The following is a 22,923-nucleotide window of genomic DNA, read 5'->3' as shown; positions in this document are numbered from 1 at the left end:
TGAGTTCAAATCTTGACTCTACCGCTTACGGGCCATGTGAAAAGTTGTTTAAAATCCTCATATCTCAGTTTACTTGCCTATAAAATGGGGACAATAGTACTACCTACTTCTTAGTGTTGGAGGAATAAATGAAACAATATACTGAGAGCTCTTAGTTCAGGGTCTGGTACAATGTAAGTGCTCAGTGAGTGTTAGATGCTGGCATTATCATCATTATCATTCAAATAACTGAAGAATGTGCCAACTCTCCCCCAGGGATACCAAAAATGACGTATTTTACCTCTATCATTGCTAAAAAGTACCATCCCAGTAGGGCTGGATGTATTCCAGAGCTTGGAGAATGGAGGCATGGTTTATACAATGTTGTGGGTATCACTCTGAGTGGGAACTCAGAGTGGGGAATGCAGAAGAGTGAAAGACCTGGAACCCCCAACCCAAGCAATTAGGGGTGACATCACATCCTAGACTATTATTTTCCCAAGTCAGTCTTTCACTGATTCATCCATTCATTCAACAGTTATGAGGCACCCTGTGTATTCCAAGTCCTGTGCAAAGCTTTGAGGACAGGAAGATAAAGAAGGCAGGTTCCCTGCAATTGCAGACTCACAGTCAACAACTACAACATAGGGTAGCTGGTGGGATGACTGAGGTCTGCGCCACCTGTTATGGGAAAACAAAACTCAGCCAGGGGCACAAGGAATGCTTCTTGGTAGAGCAAGTATTGGTGCAAAGCCCAGAAGGACAGATAGGTGGTAAGGAGGGGCCTAGGAATTCCAAAGCATAAGCTTGCATGGAGGCAGACAAGAATGGGGCAATTCAGAGAACTATGGATAACAGTTCCATGGGACCACAGGGGAGAGTGTAATGGGGCAGTTAGCAGGTACTAGACTCAGAGGTTGGCAGGGCTGGTCTGCTCCAGGCTGGGACACATAGGACCCGAGAAGCCATGCTGAGGGATTTGGGCTTCATCCCCTGCACCAGGGTCACGAGCTCAAATGCCCCAACTCTCAGGCAGACAACTGGAAGCAGGGGTGTGACCGGGGCCTAAGAGACGCTAGGGGATGCTGGAGACTGTCAAACTGAAAAGCCCACACCCCTTCTAAAGAGGGCAACCACCACTCAGCTCCATCCAATCACTGCCCTGAAGGGATGTGGACCCAGAGTTACCAGTTTTTTTCACTTTTGCAAGAGAAGCCGATATATATGAACTTTTATGTGAAATTTCCTGATTTTCCAATGTTGGCGACTAATTCAAAATGTTTTAAGAACATTTTGGACCAAGCAAAACATGTCTTCTGGATGGATTTCAGCCCATGGGTGGCCAGCTTTGAGCTCTGCTGTGGAGTCACAGAAAGCAGTCGAAGTTTTGAAGCAGTAAGGTGGGGTGATCACATGTGTGTTTGCAAAGGATTGCCCTGGCTGGTGTGCAGGGGATGGACTCAAGCAGACAGAGTCGAGGCAGGGAGGCTGGCAAGAAGATTGCTGCAGGAGCCCAAAAAGAGAACAGGATCAATGGCCTTGGAAAGCAACAGCAGCGAGGTTGGAGGAGAGTGGGGGAAAAATCACCGTGATGTGGAAGAAGACTGGAGAAGATTGTTGGGGAGATGGGGGTTGGTAAGGGAGAGGAAGGATCCTGGAAGACTCCCAGGGTTCTGGCTGGGGTATCACTGGGTTGATGGTGCCATTTATTGCAATGGAGAAGAGAGGAAAAGGCAGATTGGTACAGAAGGGAAATGATGAGGCCAAGTTTAGACATGAAATTGAGGCGTATGTGAAATATCCAAGTGGAAATAGGTCTTTGGCGGCTGCCTGTACTCTAGGACATATAGTGTGATGGATAAGAGCGTGGGCAGTGGAGCTCAATAGGTAGAGGTTTGCAAATCCTGGCCCCATCATTTATCAACTTTGGGGCCTTGGGAAAGTCTCAGCATCTCTTGAACTTGGTTCTACTCACCTATAAAATGGGGTGGCACTGCCTAATTCACAATATTGTTGGACAGATGAGATGAGATAATATACCGTAATTACAGTATTGTATCTGGGATTTAGCAAATGCTGATTATTTTCATTGTTATATGAGTCACGAACTCAGTGAAGAAGATGGGGGCGAGCATGGAGATGTAGGTGTCATCAGTACACAGTGGTAACTGAAGTCATGGGAACATACGTAGAAAGAGAGAAGGAAAAGGCCAGAGGCAGAATGCCAAGGAAAACCATGTAAGGAGAGCATGTGGGGGAGAAGAGAAAGGAGACTTTCTTCAGTGACTAAAGTGGGGACCAGGGATGGGGGCTCTTCTGTGGAAGAAGCTCAGGCTTGCTTTAGGCTCAAGGCGTATCTGAGTCAGAAGGCCCTTTGCAGACATAGATATCATTCCCTCCATTTTATAGATGGAGAAATTCCAGGTTGGACGATGGGCAATGTCACAGTCAAAGTCATAAGAGTGGAGGACTGGAGAAATGAACTCTCACATACTGCCAGGGGACTCACTAGGGAGCTCAATGCTCCTGTTGCCACTTGTGAAGACCTCCAGCACACAAGTTGGATTGTCTCTTCCCTTGTCTGTCCAACCCTCTAGACCAAGTACAACTCAGGGTCAAGGACCACGTCAGGCCACTTCTGCATTCCTAGCATCCAGCACAGTGCTTGGTGCGTGCGTGAAAACGCACTGAGCTATGCCCTTAAGGCATGCACACATTCCTGTCTGCTGAATGAGTGTGGACTAGGCACCGTGTTGTCACCCTGGCTGCGGTGGGCATACAGGGGAAGAGGAGGCCTGGAGGACAGATGAGTGCTTAGGCTGCCGCTCCTCCCACTGCTGGAGCCCCCAGTTCTGTTGTCCTGGGTGCCCCCTCCCACCATCCTCTCTGCTCAGCGCCCCCTAGTGGCAGATGGGCAGCGAGGTGGCGGCTGCAGGAAAGCCCGTGGGTGTTGGCGGGGATGTCCTCAGCCAGGAGGCAGCTCTGCAGCCAGCCCTGTTATCATGCTCCTCCCCTGTCTTGCCCAGTGCTGCAAAGGGAAAGGAACACTCACAGATACTACCAGGGGACTGTTTCTCAGTGCTCTCACTGCCCCTTGCCTAAACCCCCACTTTAGTAGCATTCATTCTGTGCCACATCATCCATCCCATACCAGACTGTTAGTTCTCTGAGAGAGAGGCTGTTTCTGAATTACCTCTTCACGTCCAGCACCTGGTACACAGTGGGCACTCCAAAAGTAATCACTGCTTGGGTGAATTAATGGTATAGACTTCCTGGAGAATCATAAAATTATAACTCTTTGGCTCAAAAATACTACTTTGTGGACCACATCAAATACCTAAAAACTCCAACAAACCACCCTAATTTGTGCAAAGATATTTACACCTGTACTATCTATAATATTGAGAAACTGGAAACAAACCAAGTAGGGAGATGTTTACATAATATGGTACGTCAACATTGTGCAACAGAGTCCACTACCATTCAAATGACAGCCAAACTATGTATCTGTCTATGCCTGGTAATGGCAAGGACAAAAGACAAAACACCAAGCAGTACACAAATGGCAGAAAATACAGCTTAGTAGTTTAAAAACAAAGGCCTTGGGGCCAGATAGCCTTGGGTTTGAATCATGGCTCTGCCACTACCCACAGGAGTGACCTTGGGCAAATTTTGCTGCCCCTCTAAGCCTGTTTTCCTGTTGGTGGGCTGAGGGTAACATTTACCTCTAAGGGCTGGTGAGTGGAAAAAGAGAGATAAAAGTATACACGACAGCTATCCTGGCATGCAGATGGCTGCTGCTATTTTTTATCATGGCAACCACAACCATCCAAAATCTTACAAAAGACTAGAAGAGGATGGGGACTCTTCTAAAGAGGTGATCTCTATGAAGGGGGACTTCCACTGTGGTTTCCACTGCCTTTCACTGTTATTGATTCTTTCCATTGAAAAGCTGATCAAGTATTCAATTTTTTTTTTTGAAAAAAATAAAAAAAGAAAGTACTCTGAGAATAGATGATCCAGTCTACACGGATATATGCAAATTGTATGCAAACACATATCATTCTCTTTTCTGTATACCTGCATGTGGCCCTTGAGAAAATCCCAGTGAAAAATCAGTTTTCTTCTAAAAGAAAACAGAAACTTCAGCACTTTCAAAAAATTAAACATATAAAAAACCTTTTCCTACTTTAAGAAAAAATGTGACCTTTTTTTGCTAGCATCTTATATCCCAGGAAGAGAGAAGCATGTCAGCTGTAAAGGTAGGGGGAAACCTAGATAATAGCTTTTTCTAAAATCGATTTCGGCCAGAAGCGAGTTTTATGAGTCCTGGGAAAGAAGTCAATTGCACCAGCAGCAGCCAAGACTGATCCCCACAGGCCTCCCAGGGGCCCCTTTTCTCATCCTATAATCCCACCAATGAAGGACTTATACCAAGGAGATGAGACTGGGCAGTGTGGCATCCCCCTCTCCAATCTTCTTCCTGCTTCCTTCAAGTCACTCACTTATTCATGGTACCTATTCACTCAACATCTACAGAGTTCGCATTGGGAGTAAGACTCCATGCCAGACAGTGGAAAGAAGGAGGCAAAGATAGTCCCTGCTCTTGAGAACTACCTGTGTTTACAAGTGAATGATGCAATGGTGCAGTAAGGTAAGTGCATTAAGTAACAGAGACACTGAAGAAAAGTAGCTGGAGAAGATGACAGTTGAGGTGAGCTTTGCAGAACCAGAAGGGGTTGGGGTAGGGCCTTGAAGGAAGGAGGGTAAACTCCAGGCAGAGGTTATAGCCTGAGAAAAGGTGTGGAGACATGAAACGGCATGCTGTTTGTGTGCAATTACAAGCAGTTCTGCGTTACTAGAAAGGAGAGAACTTTGTGAGAAGGGACAGGAGATGAAGCTGGAAAAACAGGCAGGTGAGGCTGGGTCATGAAGAGCCTTGTTTGCCATGCTGGTAACTTGGCCTTTATCTTATATACAATGAGAAGCCACTGAAAGGTTTTAACAAGGTTTTAACATACATTTAACAAATGTATGTTTCAGCTACCTAGACTGCTCTGGCAGCAATGTGGACAATGGACTGGAGAGGGACAAGACTGAAGACAAGTTCAAATGCTGCTGCAGTGGCATAGAGGACTTGGCAGTTTGTCAGACAGGAAGGAGACATCTAGAGTAACTTCCAGGTCTATGACTTCAGTAACTGAGAGGAGGTAATTTAGGGAAGAGACGAGCTCAGGTTGGAGCATGCCAGCACTGAATGCCTATCCGCTATGCCAGCAGATGTCGCCAATAGGCTGTTATGTCCAGGTCTAGCACTCGGGAGAGGGAGATGGCCTGGAAACAGGGCTTGGGGTATGGATAAAATCAATGAGAGTCCACAAAATGTCATAAAAGGATCAAGGAGGAAGCCTGGAATATAGCAACAGTTAAGTGGCTAGCAGAAGGAGAAAGATCCATGAGAAGTCAAGATTGAAGACAAAATTAAAGAGGCAATCAAAAAAAAAAAATCAAAAAAACTAGGAGAGAGGTGTGCTGGAAGTCAAGAGAACATTAAGTTTCAAGAAAGAAAGGATCAATAGTGTTAAGCGCTCTATTACTTGCACTGACCAATAAATAAGGTAGCCACTTGCCACATGTGGCTAATTACATTTAAATGAATTAAAATTAAGCAGAATTAAAACTTTGGTTCCTCAGTCACATCAGCCACATTTCATGTACTCAGCAGTCACATGTGCCTAGTGGCCACCATATTGGACAGTGCAGAGATGAGTATTCCCATCACCACAGAAAATTCCATTGGGAACACACTTCTCTATAGGGGTAAAGACAAGCACTTCCACTGGGTTTGGCTACATGCCGCTCACTAGTTAGTAACCTTCGCAATAGCAGTTTCAGGAAAGTAGCAGTGTAGGAGCAGGATGAGGAAAGATGAAGAAGAATTTTCTATGTGTACAAGGTAAGGAAGGAAATTCCAGGAAAAGGGAACAGGATAGGCAAAAATCACAGATAAATCATTAGCTCAGTTCCTATGTTCTCAATCTCTTCTCTGAATGTTCCCTTCACCCTTTTGTTCTTACCCAACCTACCTCTCCTTGCCTGCTTCATCTGTTGTCCTCTTAAGTAGTGACTGATTTTTCTCCTTTGGCCCATGTAGGTAGAGTGAATAACTTCATTCTTTTCATTGCAGTCCCAGATGAGTGGTCCTCCCTTCTCCCTAAAATCCCACCACTACCATACTGTACTGTACGCTATCCTTCCCTTTCACAGTCATCTACAGACATATGGGTCATGGCCCTCATTCCTTTAGTACCTGGCTCACTACCACCCATCAGATTTCTTGTTAATTTCAACATGCATCTAGATGCATCCTTCAGCATCCTGATCTGTCAGTTCCTTGGCCTCTTGTTTTCAATGACACTGCCCTTTACCACATCTCAGCCACTCATTGTCATGGTTGTGCCTGAGATCTTATAATTATGTGCATCTGTAGCTCCTCCCTAATCTCCAAGTCAAGCATTCCCACTTCAACCACCACTTCTATCTTTCCGGCTCACTCCCGATAACGATGACCCCAACACTTCTTTGACCCCACTGGAGTCTGTGATCCATTGGTCCTACGATCTTTTTACTGTCCCTCATGGCTCCCTTTTCTGTCCTTAAATTCCATGGCCCATGGTTTTAATTATTCCTTGCATACACCTTCGACTCCATTGTTCCTCTCATTATTGTACTCAGCTGGAAAGAAAACCCAGCCCTGGTTGAATTCAGAGCTCCTCCTCTGCCTTGCTTGTCCCTCACAGCTGAATGTACTAGAGAAAAACAACAGCGCTGACTGTTCTCATTTCAAATTCGTGATCACAAACCTCAAGTGCATCTTTCATGTTGCCAGGCAATCATACTGTATTTCCCTAGTCCATTCACTCTGTCTTGCTCCTAGGCCACAATTTAATACTTTCTCTCTTCTCAAATCTTTAATACTTCTATCCCATTATCACTCTCAGATATTAACCTTGCTTCCCACTTCACGGAGAAAAAAAAGAATCAGACAAAAACTTCCATAAGCTTCCACAATCACATTTACCCATCTATCTGCATCAGTGCCCAATATGCTCTTCCTTCACTCCCCCGCTCCCCGTCACCACAGATGCACTGCCCTGTGTCCTAGCCAAGGCCAGAATTTCTATTTGTATCCAGGTTCCATCCCCTCACCTACTCAACAGCATCACTCCAGTCGCTGTTTCGTCATCTTATGTAAACAATTTCTTCCTCTCTACTGGATTAAGTCCATTAGTGTATAAACGAAAAGTACTGTAATAGCTCCCGTTCTAAAACCAACAAGTCAACACTTGACCTCGCTTCCCCATCTGGCCACTACCTCACTCCTCTGCTCCCCTTTATAGCTGAATTCCTTGAAATAATTGTCTATGCCGGTGCTGTCCAATATGGTAGTTACTAGTCACATGCAGCTGGCGGGCACTTGAAATGTGGTTAGTTTGAACTGAGATGTGCTGTTATTACAAAATGTGCACTGGATTTCAAAGGAAATCCAGCAAAATATCCTGGTGATAATTTTTATATTGATTATACTGGAATGATAAAATACTGGATATACTGGGTTAAGTAAGCTCTATTATTAAAATTAATTTCACCTGTTTCTCTTACCTGCTTTTAATGCAACTACTGGAACATTTGAAATTAGGTATGTGCCTCACATGTTTTTATTGGACAGCACTGGTATACTCCCTACCTATAATTCCTCTCTCTTACTGTTCCCTCTTAAACTCACTCTTATCAGGCTTCCCTCCCTCCACCAAAACAGCTCCCATTAAGGTCACAAATGACTTTTTCATTACTAAATCCAATGGCCAATTCTCAGGCCTCATCCTACGTGCCCTTAGAACAAAACAGGGTGAGACTAGAGGCAGGGAAACCAGTTAGATGGCTGTTGCAATAAACAAAGTCAGGGATGATCTGACCTGAAGTAAAGTTGGAGTAGTGGAAATAAATTTGAGAAATGATCAGGAGGTCAAATTAATAGGATGCAGTCACTGATTGGATGGGGGCAGGGACAGGAGTATAGACCAATGATTGGCTTTAGATTTTTGGCCCGGATAACGAATAGGTGATGGTATCACTGAAAAGGATGGGTAACATTGGAGAAGGTGCAGGTTTGGGGATAGGGAAGAGAATGACAAGTTTGGTTCCTGATAACAATGTGTTCCCATCTTTGGTACTCTTTAAATGAGATACCTCCATTTTTAGCCTTTGTAAGCTGTGGCTGCCTAAAAGATATCTCAGCATGGCACAATCCCAAGATAATCATGAATATCTGATCCCCATTCTTACCACTGAGTGTCAGCTCAAGTCAGGTTTCCCCTCATCCAGGCATTTGACCAAAAGAACCTATCCTCTATTCTGTTTACTGTACTTGGAAGTGGAGGATGTCCTGGGTTAGGTGTTCACATGGAAGGTCCATCTTGTCAACCTCCCATCCTAAGGGGCTGGAGAGTCTACCCAGGCCATGCTTCACTCTCGAAGAGCCTAGTTGGGGTTGACTGGCCACCCAGCCTGTGGCTAAGGCAACTTAAAGACCCACCTTCATCCATGAGGATCAGACAGGCAGCCCCCTGACAGTAGTATACAGGATGAGGACCCTGAACTGGCAAAGAATCCAATAGGTGGACCTGACCTAGCAGAATATATACTGAAGTCCAGGGACCCAGGTCCCAGCTTCTACTCTTACCAAGCTGCTGTGTGACCTTGGCTGTGTATCCTGCTGAGCTTTACACAAGGGGGAACCAACTCTTGGATCATCTGAGACAACAAGGTTTCAACTCGTTCTGTATCAGAATCTGCTAGGGCGGTGGCTCTCAAACTTGAGTGTGGGTCAAAATCAGAATCTCTAGGAGGGCTTCTTAAAATCCAGCTTGCTGGGCCCTACTTCAGAGTTTCTGATTAGAGTTTCTAGTAGGTCTAGGGTGAGGCCTGGAATCTGGAATCTGAGAATTTTCATTAATAACAGGTTCCCTGGTTAGGCAGATACTGTTAATCCAGGGACCACACTTTGAAAACAAGTATCCTAGGGAAGCTGTGGAAAATGCAGCTTCCTGTGCCCGGCCCAGGGCATAGAGTTGAATAGAGTTGAATAGAGTTGAATTCGGGGAGTCTGAGTGGGTCCTGGAATCTCCACTTTAGTAACAAGCACTTCAGGATGATCCTGATGCTTGGATCCTCCAACAATATAGGAGAATAGGAGAAACACTGACTTAGAGGGAATCCTGGAGCTGGGAGATGAACCAAGAGACCTGGGAAAAGCTGCCAGTGAAGGGGACACAGTCTGGCCAGGTGTGAGGAGCAGTGTGTCCTGGAAGGTGATAAAATTAAGGCAGAAAACGCTTAACCATTTGCTCCCACAAAGGACTCCTGAGCATCAATCACTTCTTCCTCAGCAGGGACAATCCAGTGGTCTTCAGAAACTCACCTATCCACCTGTTGCACAACGCTCAGCTCTTGGCCAATCAGTCAAATCCCTCAGTTCCTCCCGCACCCACTAACCCTTTAGGAGCCTTCAGGATTTACCAGAGTTCCTATACTTTCACCTGCCCTTACCTGACTAGTATAGTGGAGCAGGGAAGCCTCATGGAAGAGGGGAACTTCTCCAACATCCTAACACTAGCTAGATGGAAGGGGCAATGGGCTCACTGGTATGGAGGAGAAACAGGAAACTCAACCTGGATACTGAGGTCAGCATGTCCTTGGGGCCAGTTTTTGAGCTGCCATTGGCCAAAGTGCTTCCACTTTAACTGGTCCCAGAAAGTAACTAGCACAGGAGGCCCAATCCTCATCCTCCAGATGATGAGCTAAAAGCCCACTCGACAGAGAGGTGGCCTGCCTAGAACAAACAACACTGAGGTTCTTAACTCCAGTTTCCTGAAATGTCCTCCAAAGATATCTGAATTGCCTGCAAAACAGCCTTCTCAGGCAGGCACGGTGGCTCACGCCTGTAATCCCAGCACTTCGGGATTCAAGGCCAGCCTTGGCAACATGGTGAAACCCCACCTCTACTAAAATTACAACAATTAGCACGGTGACGCATGCCTGTAATCCTAGCTACTCAGGAGGCTGAGGCATGAGAATCCCTTGAACCCAGGAGGTGGAGGCTGCAGTGAGCCAGGATCACACCACTGCACTCCAGCCTGGGTGACAGAGCAAGACTCTATCTCAAAACAGAAAACAAAACAAAACAAAACAAAACAAAACAAAACAAAACAACCTTATTACTGGGTGTCAAGCCTGAGGGTCACTGCTCACCAATTCTGAAACAAGAGCTCCCTCTAGTGAAATAGAAAGGGATTTCCCAGCAGCCTTGAAGCAGGCCCTCCACCCAATCCCCTGCACCCCAGCAGCCTGGGGAGACCAAAGGACTCCTTCTCAGAACAATGTTTGAAATGCATAAAATAAAAGGCGAAGGAATTCAATTATATTAAAACACAGTCACCAAAATACTTTTAAAATTTTGTAATATACTAATTATGTTTCTTTATAAATACAGTTAATCACAAGATCTAGCAGCAGGCCTAATAACTACCATCACTTTCAAAGCAGATGAGCATAAACACTCCCTGAGATGGCCGCTACTACTGTAATGTAATAGAAAGCCATCTATGATTGCTACTGACAACAAAGACACAGGTAGGGCTAACACCACTGGTGCTTGTTGCCTGCGTTCATGTGCTACATTTCTGCTAGAGGTCAGTGAAAATAAAGATGGCACTTTCCCCCATTCAAGTTAATGAACCCCTTAAGATCCTATTTGTGAACCCCAGGTTAAGAACTGCTGCCAAAATGAAAACCACCACAACCAACCAATCAAAACACATCACAAGGATGAAGAAAGGGGAGTTCTCGGAGGGGAACTCCTGATTTGTGTCACCAGCCCTGTAGGCAGGACCAAGCTGTGGGCCTAAAGCTGTGTGGGCCCTTTTCTCCAACCACCTTGTGGCTGACTTCCTCCCAACCCATCCACTAGAACCTCTGGAGGCCCACCACCACCACTGGCCAGGGGTGTTCATGATCAACCAATCTGTCTAGACCTGCCACCTTTCCCCAGAATGTCCCTTTCACCTCCTCACCCTAAGGAACCCTGACTGTCCACTGAGGGTGTGATTTCTTCCACTAACAGCTCTGAGAAGGCTGTTCTTTTTTAATCCTTCTATTCCTGCAGCAATCTTTTGTGGGGGGAGGGAAGTTGAAGATTTCTCTAGCCCTCCATTATTGCTTCTAGATGTTTACTCTTGCCATGTTCTCTTTCAAGATTCAGTTCCTCCTCTTTGTCACTGTCACCTGTTGTTGGCCTCCAGGTCATTGGATTCATCTCAGATCAGTGTCACTTAGCTTACCACCTCCTTTTATACATTATACCTTTTCCTGATGGCATTCTGGGTGATTTTAACATCCATGCAGGCACCTCTTTCAATACCCTAACCTCGTGGCCTCCTGAACCTCCTCAACTGTACTGGTCTACTCAACCGCACTAACCACAACCTGCCTTCTGTCATCACGTTGAACTTCCCCGCCTCTGCTGGGATCATCTGACCACAGCCTCCGTGGTTTCATATCCTTATTCCTACTATGCACGTGCCCCTAGACCTCCTCGTGACCTGTGATCCCTTGATGCTCCTTACCTCCCTCCATAGAATTACTCCTTGTTCCCCAGCTCTCTTCTAGCCTTTCTTCCACACCAGCTTGGACTCCATGGCCTCAAACTCTGACACCAGCACTCTCAACTCCCTGGTGGGAAGGAGAACTCTTCATCCCCCTCTCCCCACACTTCTACCTATCCCCTCCCCTCACTACATCATCCCCAAAGGGTGGCTTACTAAAGGTGAGAACCTAAGAAACTGCGCAAACCACATTTTATTAGATTAGTAGGCAGGGCCACAGTGTACTGGCAAGCTGAAACTATACTAATAATAGCAAACAACTTACATGCCACCATTACACGACAAGGACTGTTATAAGCGCTTTATATATTAATACGTTAAGTCATTTAATGCTCATGACAACCATGTGAGAAAGCACTATTATTATTTTTATTTTACAGATGAGAAAACTGAAGCAGGGGAAGGTAACGGAACTTGGCCAAAGTCACACAGCAGTAAGGAGAACCAGTATTTGAAACCGGGTAGTCCAGCTTTGTAATGGGCAGCATGTGTATTTCATCGTGCACATCTCAGCAGAATCTGTCTCTTTGCATAGCTAGGCCTCTTCACCTTCCTCTCTACTCTAGCTTCTCAATGCCTTTGATAGGGTTGAAAGTAAGGGGGGGCCTGCGTTACACATGTAGCCACATTATATTCTCTAGGTACAGAGTGGGAAGCTCACCTAGATGTTGAGAACAAAGCTGCAAGCTCTCGCCCAGCCTGCCAGAGAAGCCCTGCACTAAAGGTCCTGGGTGCCTGCTCAGCTAATAATAAAGTGCTGCTCTTCTGCCATTCTGCTATTGGTCCTTGGGTGACCTGTCCTTGGTCAGAAACCTGAAAGCAATACAGTGTGTTGCAGGATTACCAAAACTTTCTAGTACCACCCAAACATCCCTTACTTTCTAGATTTTCAGTAATACTGACCCTACTTACACAAAATCTCAACATTGGATGGATCCCTCCAGCCAGACGTCCTGCTCCTCCACTTAGGCTGCTGAACCCCAAATGGGGTAACCGTACAAATCAGTGCCAGAAAAATCCACGGATTCCTCTTTCAGGAGGGCCCCACAGTGCCAGTCACCAACCTTTGAGAGCTATGTTGTCCAATATAATAGCCACTAACCACACATAGCCATTTAAACTTCAATTCAGGTCAGGCAAGGTTGCTCTCACCTGTAAACCCAGCACTTTGGGAGGCTGAGGTGGGCGGATCATTTGAGGTCAGGAGTTTGAGACCAGTCTGGCCAACATGGTGAAACCCCATCTCTACTAAAAATACAAAAATTAGCCAAGCATGGTGGCATGTGCCTGTAGTCCCAGCTACTTAGGACGCTAAGGCAGGAGAATCGCTTAAACCCGGAAGGTCGACGTTGCAGTGACCTCCATTGACCTCGCCATTGCACTCCAGCTTGGGCGATAGGGCGAGACTCCATCTCATAAATCAATCCATTAACCAATCAATTTCAATTCAAATTAATTAACCTTAAAATCGAAGGAGAAATCCAACTCCTCAGTCCCCCTAGGCATATTTCAACTGCTCAAAAGCCACATGTAGCTAGTGGCTACCATATGGAATAGAACAGATATAGGATATTTTCATCATCACAGAGAATTCTATTAGACAGTGTTGAGAGAGTCTAGGCTTATCTCCTTCTTCCATTTCCCATAGCACTTACATCTCTTGTCATTACCCTTCTCAATCCACCACCAAACCCCTGTCATTCTCAGCAGTTGTCATCAACCTGTAATTCATCCGCTCCCCTTTCTCCCTGGTACCTTCAATGTTCGCGGGCTCTACTGCGCTTCAACTTAGCATTTGAACATGCTCAGCTCTGGGGCAGAGAGAAAGGGAAAAGGAGGAGAAAAGGAGAGAAAGGGAGGGGGAGAAGGGAGGGGGAAAAATGCCCTCCCTTGGCTCTGTAACGGCCTTAACCTCTCCTTCCTTAATGCCCTTAACTTCTTCCTTCCAATTCCCACTTCTCTGAGGGCCTGATTTTACTGTACCTCTTAGATCCAATGTGGCTTGGCTAGTACTACTTTGGGGAAAATTTCTACTGCCTTAGTTTTCAGGACAACCAGCCTCTCCTTCTATTACTCTGATCTTTCCTGCAATCACCTTACACTCTTCTTCTTCTGTCTACTGTTTGCAAGTTGATGTTCCCCAAGGCTTTCTCTAAGTCCTATTTTCTCCCTACCTACATAGTTACCCTGGACCAGCTCATTCATTCCAATGTTTTCATCTACTAGTTCTATAACCAATGATACCAAAGTCAGTGTCTAGTCCAGACTCCCCTGAACAGCTCCAGAATACTTTATCCTAATGCTTCCTGGGCATTTCAACCTAGATAGCCTAGAAGCACCTCAAACTCAAGTAAAATCACCTTCCTCGCTATGGTCTGAATGTTTATGTTCCCCTCCTCAGATTCATGTTGAAACCTAACGGTCAGTGTGATGATATTAAGAGGTGGAGCCTTTAGGAGGTGATTAGGTCATGAGGGTGAAATCCTCATGAATGAGATTAGTGCCCTTATAAAAGATGCCCAAGGAAGCCTGTTTGCCCCTTCCACATGGGAGAACACAGTCAGAAGACCCCATCTATGAGGAACAGGCCCTTACCAGACACTAAACCTTCTGGTACCTTGATCTGGACTTCCCAGCCTCCAGAACTGTGAGCAATACATTTCTATTGTTTATAAGCTACTCGGTTGATAGTATTTTTGTTGTAGCAGCCCAAAAACACTAAGACACTCTCTAAAACATGCTCCTTCCTTCTGTACCCTCTTCTTAGTTAATGATACTCTATCCCACCCAGTCACTCAGGCCAAAATCCGGGGGCCTCATGGACTTTACCCGCACCCTTATTCCCATAGCACCTCAATTACAACAATTAATTTAAGCAACATTTTTAATGATTAAAATAAATCAATATCCAATATTAATTGTTTATCTTAATCTCCTGAAAAGATGTGACTACTGCCGCCTAGTGGCAAAACACAGACAACTAGAAATGGTGGTTGCTACACTCATGGCATATTATAATAAAAGTACTAGAAAGGCACATTAAGGAATACATGCCCTTGGCTGCCTAGGAAAGTCAGAGACACCTCCAGAGAGGAGGTAGTACCCTTGAGCTAACTTGTAAAGGAAGACACGAAGTTTGCCAGGTTTCAAGTAGAATAGATAGTGTGAGCCTGGACACAAAGCAAAGAAGACTGGGCAAAGATCAGCAGATCTGTTTATTCAGAAAGTAAAGTAATGAGCTGGGCGCAGTGGTGTGCACCTGCAGTCTCAGCTACTTGGGAAGCAGAGACAGGAGGATCACTTGAGCCCACGAGATCCAGGCTGCAGTAAGCTATGATTGCATTACTGCCTTCCAGCCTGGACAACATAGTAAGACTCCATCTCTAAAGGAAACTAAACAAATAAAAACCAGAAGGTAAAGTGATGGAATTGGAGTCTAAGCAATGAGAAATGAAGCCAAAGAGATGGACAAGAATCAGACTGTGAATGGTCTTGAATGCCATGCAAAGAAGTTTGGTCTTCAACCTGGATGGGATTTTTAAGCAGTTGAGCAAAATTAGATCAGACTTCCTCTTTCCTTAAAATGGTCACTCTGGAGACTGTACAGAGGATAGCCTGGGTAGGAGGTAGGGGAAATCAGGGCGCAGGGAGAGGAGAGAGGAAGCAAAGTAGTCCTGGTAATACAGGCTGAGAGCCCACACTAGGATGGGGTGGTGAGGATGGGGAGGAAGGGCCAAACCTGCAAACAATTTTGAGAATTTAAACTGTCAGAACTTCTGAACTGACTGGTATATGGTATGACACAGAGGAAGAGATCCAGGATGTTGCCTACGTTTTTCGCTTTGCTAGTGGATGGAGAGTAGAGCCACTAACCTAGACAGGAAACAGAGGAGGAAGACAAGCAGGATGAGAGAAGGTGTACAGAAATGAGGAGTCTAATTGTTATTTTTGAAGTACCTGTACTGCTTCTCAAGCCTGTGTTAGCTCTATTGATGGAGAACACCAGGATCTATGGGGCAGGCAGAGCAAAAGAGCCCAAGGAGAAAGAACCAGAGAAGCAGGAGAACCAGGAGAAAGAGGTATCCTAGAGCTCAAAGGAGAAACATGTGTCTCCAAAGGAGGGAGTACCAGTAATGTTAAATCCACTGACAAGCATGTTCTCAGTTCATGCAAGGTGCTGTGGCTTTAGAACACAGCAAGGCACAATCCTGACCTCTAGAGACCACAGTCTAGTTGGAAGAAAGATGTATAATTAACACAAGGCAGAACAGCGCTTAATTAATAATAATACAAACCCGGCTGGGCGCAGTGGCTCACGCCTGTAATCCCAGCACTTCGGGAGGCTGAGGCGGGTGCATCACGAGGTCAGGAGATTGAGACCATCCTGACTAACACAGTGAAACCCCGTCTTTACTAAAAATACAAAAAATTAGCCGGGCACAGTGGCGGGCGCCTGTAGTCCCAGCTACTCGTGAGGCTGAGGCAGGAGAATGGCGTGAACCCGGGAGGTGGAGCTTGCAGTGAGCTGAGATCACATCACTGCACTCCAGCCTGGGCGACAGAGCGAGACTCTGTCTCAAAAAAATAAAATAAAATAAAAATAAAAAAAATAAATAATAATACAAACCCAATACATAGTATTTACTATGTGCCAGGCATTGTTCTGTATACTTTTCATATTATCAGCTCAGTGAATCCTCACAACATCCTATGAGGTAGGTACATTACTACCCTCGTTTTGCAAGTGAGAAAACAGACACAGAGAAGTCAAGGTAGTCAACCAAACGCCAGAACTAACTAGCTAGTGGGAGAACTAGGATTTGTACCTACAGTCTGTCTGAATCCAGCGACTCCATGGACAGGCAGCATTAGAGGCATCTCTACCCACCTGGTTTCAAATACCAGTTTAAACTCTAGTGCAGGCCGGGCACGGTAGCTCATGCCTATAAACCCAGAACTTTGGGAGGCAGAGGCAGGCGGATCACTTCAGGCCAGGAGTTCCAGACCACCCTGGCCAACATGGTGAAACCCCATCTCTACTAAAAATGCAAAAACCAGCCGGGCGTGGTGGCACGTGCCTGTAATTCTAGCTATTCTGGGGGCTGAGGTGCGAGAATTGATTGAACCCGAGGAGCAGCGGTTGCAGTGAACCAAGGTCAGGTCACTGCACTCCAGCCTGGGTCACAGAGCGAGTATCTGTCTCAAAAAATAAAATAAAATAAACTCTAGCAAAGGGACTCCTAATCTTGGTGATACTATGCACTCCTTGGGCAGTCTGGGGAAGTGTAAAGGCTCCCTCTCAGAATAAAGTATTTAAGTATATGAAATAGAATATATAGGATTACAAAAGAAAACAATCATCTTGAAATATAGTTATCAAAATGCTTTTAAAAGGCACTCTGTTTTTAAATTTTGAGGTAATGATGAATGCAAATGATTTTTTGAGATATCTGCAACAACTGTAACATAAGAGGAAAATATGTGTAATTTACATTAATGACAGCATGCCAAGCGTTGCTAATGTAACTGTGGTTTGTTATCTACATTCCTTACTAAAGGATATACCACACAGTTGGCCCTCCATATCTGCAAGTTCCACATCTGTGGATTTCACCAACCACCGATCAAAAATGTTTTTTAAAAACAAAAATAATAATAGTAAAAAAATACAAATAAAAAACAGTATAACAACTATTTACATAGCATTTACATTGTATTAGGTATTATGAGTAATCTAGAGATGATTTAAAGCAGGGGTGTCCCAATTTTTTGGCTTCCCTGGGCCACATGGGAAGGATAATTGTCTTGGGCCACACATAAAATACACTACTGATAGCTGATGAGCTAAAAAAAAATTTTTTTTTCAAACATAATGTTTTAAGAAAGTTTACAAATTTGTGTTGGGCCACATTCAAATCCATCCTAGGACACAGGTTAGACAAGCTTCATTTAAATTATACAGGAGGCTGTGTGTAAGTTAGATGCAAATACTGTGTCATTTACATTAGGGACTTGAGCATCCTTGGATTTTGATATTTGTGGTCGGGGGAGTCCTAGAACCAATTCCCCATGGATACCGAGAGATGACTGTATTTCAGTTGGAGTTAACGGACATAAAGATGTGATTATTTTTCTCATTCAAGGTCATGGGCCTCACGTGATGTACTCCCATAAGTCTAGTCGACACTGTGGGGATTAAATGAGATCAAAATCACACATGTAACAAACACAGTGCCTAGTAAACATTAGCTTGTAAGATGTAAAATAAGTTATGTGCAATTTGCAGTACATGAATATATCCCTGAAAAGAAGGTCGTTCATTCATTCATTCTTCACCTACATACCAAGAAGAAATGAAAAATTCCTGTCCTCAGGGAGACCAGCATGTAAAGACTACACTGTGAGGATGACAACAATGGGAGGAACAGAGGCAGCTGGCGGGAGCTGGGGTAGAATAGTTACAGAGGGCTTCCTGGAGAAAGTAACTACTGAGGTGAGTTTTGAGAAATGAATGTTTTCCAGGCCCACAGCTGGAGAAGAGCATTGCTGGGAGAAGTCACGGCATTTTCAAAGACACAGAGGCATGAAAATTGGAAAAAATACTCAGGGAACCCTAAGGATTTGGGTATCACCACAGTGTACAGTACAAAGAAGGGAGCATAAAGACATGAGGTTGGAGAAGGGGTAGGGTACCAGGTCATATGGACTTGTGCACTGGGGAAGATGGGGAGCCACTGAAAGCTTCCAAACAACAAAGTGTTATGATCCTATTTGAGCTATAGAAATAGCTTTGGAAGCTCCAGGAATGGGCTTGGGGGAGCAAAGGAGGCTGGCTGGAGAGAGATCACACAGAGCCAATTATCATCGTTGAGGGAAGAGATGCGCAAGGTTTGGCCCAAGGTAGTGGTCCTAGAGATGGTAAGGAGGGGATGAGTCTGAGAGATATTTAGGAGGTAAGAGCAGGAGGACCCGGTGATTTCTTCACACAGCAGCTAATGTGATCTTCTCCACAAGCAGATTGGATCATGTCGGACTATTTGATAAACATTGCGGGGACAAATGGGAAGTCAGCTGGAAATAAAGTTGGATCCTTTTCTTGCACTGTATATCTGAATATATTCCAAGTGAATAAAAGATTTAAATATTAAAAAATAAAAGGAGCTAAGAAGAAAATATGGGATATATATTTTTATAACCTTGGAGTAATAAAGGGCTTTCTAACCATGACTCTAAATCCAGATGCCATAAAATAAAAGATAAATTACATAGAAAGGTAAAAATTCAGCCGGGCAGGGTGACTCATGCCTATAATCCCAGCACTTTGGGAGGCCAAAGCGGGCAGATCACGAGGTCAAGAGATCAAGACCATCCTAGTCAACAGGGTAAAACCCCGTCTCTACTAAAAATACAAAAATTAGCCAGGTGCAGTGGCGCATGCCTGTAGTCCCAGCCACTTGGGAGGCTAAGGCAAAAGAATCGCTTGAACCCAGGAGGTGGAGGCTGCAGTGAACCAAGATCACGCCACTGCACTCCAGCCTGGCAACAGAGTAAGACTACATCTCAGAAAAAAAAAAAAAAAAAGAAAAAGAAATTTTAAAATCCTGCATGGCAAGAATAAAACATTAGCAAAGTCAAAAGAAAACACAACTGAGGACAGTATCTGTAGCTCATATCATAAAGGGTAAACTGTTAATATTTATATATAACGAGCTCTTAGGATTCAAATTTTGTAAAAAAGCCAACACAATTGAACAATGAGCATGTGATAGGAGCATGTAGTTCAAGGAAGAGGAAATCAAATGCCAATTTTATTTTATTTTATTATTTTATTTTTTTGAGACTGAGTCTCACTGTTTCACAGGCTGGAGTGCAGTGGCACAATCTTGGCTCACTGCAAATTCCACCTCCTGGGTTCAAGCAATTCTCATGCCTCAGCCTCCCGAGTACCTGGGATTACAGGCGTGCACCACCACACTTGGCTAATTTTTGCATTTTCAGTAGAGAGGGGGTTTTACCATGTTGGCCAGGCTGGTCTCGAACTCATGACCTCAGGTGGTCCGCCCACCTCAGTCTCCCAAAGTGCTGGGATTACAGGCTTGAGCCACCGTGCCCAGCCAAATGCCAATTTTAAATATGTAAAAAGACACTTGGCTTCACTCAAAGTGAAACTCAAATTAAAATCGAACTGATATACCTTTTTTTTTTTAACCCATCAGATGGGCAAAAATCCAACTTGGTGAGGCTGTGTAGAAACAGACACTCTCACATATTGCTAGTAAACATTTAAACTGGTACATCTTTTATGGATTTGGAAATATCCAATAAAAATACAAATGCATATACTCTGATTCAGCATTACCACTTAAGGAAATATATCCTATAGATATTCTTGCACACATGCAAAATGGCAAAGGTACCAGGTCCTTCAGTGCAGTGTTATTTATATTATCAAAAGATTTGAAACAACCTAAATGTCCATCAATAGCAGACTGAAAAAGGAAATTATGGTATAGTGTTGTAACCTTGTGTTATGATTAAAAGCAAGAACTGTGGAACCACACTACTGGGTTCAAATCCGGGGACTGTCACTTGCTATCTGAGTACCAGTTTCCTCTTCTATAAAAGGGAGATAATAACAACACCTTCCTAAGAGAGTTGTTATAGGGAATAAATGAGTTAATGCACGGGAAAAGTGACAATATCTGGCATACAGTTGTCTTATATCAAAGCTTTGCCATTTTTATTATACTGTATTATATCATCCACACAATGTAATATTAGGCCACTATAAAAGAAAAGAAAGGGGGAGCTTCCTGTGGGCTCACATGGAAAGCTCTCTAAGAAATATTGCTAAGCAAAACAGTAACAACAGGATGGTTGTGTATTTGCTATTTTAAGATGAATGTCTGAAGAAGGGGGAAAATATTTTTTAAATGTACTTGTATATGCAAAAAACAAACTCTGGGAGGATATGCCAAAACCAAAAATGGTAGTTACTTGTAGAGTTGTAGCAGGGAATGATATGGATGGAGGGAAGGGATGGGAAAGACATTTTTCACAGTCTGGCTTTTTATATTTTAGATTTTTGAATTAAAATGTGTAAATAAGTTAAATCAGAGAAGAATCAATTAGTGAAGCAAGCTGATGTTATACCCCTTCTTCAAATTTTCACAGTCTTTCCATAGCTTTGGCAATCAAGGCCAAACCCCTGACCATGGGTGACAAAGCCTTCCTATCTGACCCCAGCCTGCCCCTCAGGCCCAGTGTCATCCACTTGCCTTGTGCTCCCCACTGCCACAGTGCTGTTGTGCATGCCATTTTGCCCATCTACAAGGAGTCACCTCCCCTAATCCTGTACTTGCCTAATAAACTCCAACTCACCCTTTGGATTTCTGTTTAAATGTCATTTCCTCAGGGAACTCTCCTCCAAATCCCCAAACTCGGTCAGCTTGTTTTGTTCTAAGTTCTCATAAGGGCATGTTCCTTTCTTTCAGAGTACTTATCTCAGTCATAATGATATATTCAGGTGATATCTGATTCATACCCATCTCCCCCCGCCACTAGCTTATACATGTTATTAGGGACAAGGGGTGGTGTCTGATTTTTGCTTATCAGGACACCCCAGTGGTCACTCTGGATCCTGGCAGGAAGAAGGCATATGTTAATATATGTGAGATGAACGGATGAATTGCATACAGGAGGCAGGGATGATTCCAAGATTTTAGCTGGGGTGATTGGATGGTGCCACTTGGCACAAACCACAAGAAGAGCAGGAGGGCTGACAGGGAAGATAATGAGTTTAACACAGACAGGTTGGGTTTGACATATGCTTGAGACATTTAGGTAGAGATGTTGAGTAAACTATATGAATGTGAATCTCGTAAGTCCAAGCTGTAGACAGTGATGTAGCAGCCATAACTAGACAGACTAGTAGTTAAACCATGAAAGCAGGCAAAACCATACCAGAGAATTAGAATAAGATGTGAGCCTAGAACAGAACTCTGAGGAAATCAACATCTCAGAGGAGTGAGAAAAAATAACCTGTGAAGGAGACTTGAGAAGACATGATTGGTGAGGTAGGAAAGCCAGGAATGGGAGGAGCTTTGGAAGCCCCGAAACAGAGCATTCCAAAATGGAGTGACCAATACCATCCAATGCAGCAGCATTCCGTAGGATAAAGACTGAGAGATGATCATTAGATTTGGTCACATAGACGTTGCTGGCGATCTTTAGAAGCACCATCTCTGTGAAAAGCCTGATAGAGGGTTAACTATCACAGTGAAATGTTCTGAGGAATAAAGGGTAATTGAGAAGAAAACTCAAGGGCAGACCCAAGTGTCTCCCAAAGTTATGCATCATGTGTGAGGTGATTTCAGGTGGCAAACATATAAACATTTCATTTTTAATAGTTTTGTATATAAACTGTGTTAAAAGAGATAACTAGTAAATCAAAGTCACAATCTCATGGATATTATGAGGCTTCTCTCGAAAGTTTATATATTTTAGTTAAAAAAAAACTCAATAGATTTAAGGACATGTATTACATACTTAATAACATAGAGTTACGTGGATAAGACAAAAATTGTCTTGCCCAAAGAACTAAATTTTAGAAAATATTGTTTAGATTATTCTTGTAGGATGCTTAGCTGTGAAAGGAAGAGGGAAGACAGAGTTGCATGGGATTGCTAGAAAGTTTCTTAGAATGGGAAAGATTTGAACATCTGTATTGGCTAAAAAGCCAGCAGTGAAGAAAGGGTTGGAAATTCAGGTAATGGCCAGGTACAGTGGCTCATGCCTGTAATCCCAACACTTTGGGAGGTTGAAGTGGGAAGATCACTTGAGCCCAAGAGTTTGAAACCAGCCTGAGCAACATGGCAAAACCCTGTCTCTACAAAATACAAAAAAAAAAGAGCCGGGTGTGGTAGTATGTGCCTATAGTCCCAGCTACTTAGGAGGCTGAGGCGGGAAGACCATGTGAGCCATGAGGTTGAGGCTGCAATGAGTCGTGATTGCACCACTGTACTCCAGCCTGGGTGACAGAGGGAGACCCTGTCTAAAAAAAGAAAAGAAAGAAAGAAAGAAAAAGAATATCCAGGTACATAAGTGATTAATTGATAGAATGAGGCTGCAGAGGTGGGAGCTAATCACACAGGGGTATTATTGGCCAGAACAGAATGAACACCAATTCTTCCAGGATAAGAAGGAGGAAGATAGGGATGGA

At 44.1% G+C, this 22,923-nt stretch overlaps 1 protein-coding gene across 5 annotated transcripts in view; it reads right to left on the bottom strand.

The window, feature by feature from the left end:
- TMEM164 (transmembrane protein 164) overlaps positions 1-22,923 on the bottom strand; it is a 184,737-nt gene that overhangs the window by 13,319 nt on the left and 148,495 nt on the right. The gene's annotated exons all lie outside the window — the stretch shown is intronic.

The sequence above is a fragment of the Theropithecus gelada genome, chromosome X (assembly GCF_003255815.1).
Source record: "Theropithecus gelada isolate Dixy chromosome X, Tgel_1.0, whole genome shotgun sequence".
Taxonomy (NCBI): Eukaryota; Metazoa; Chordata; class Mammalia; order Primates; family Cercopithecidae; genus Theropithecus; species Theropithecus gelada.
Note: the sequence above shows the minus strand (reverse complement) of the source record. Positions and strands in the feature narration are given on the sequence as shown.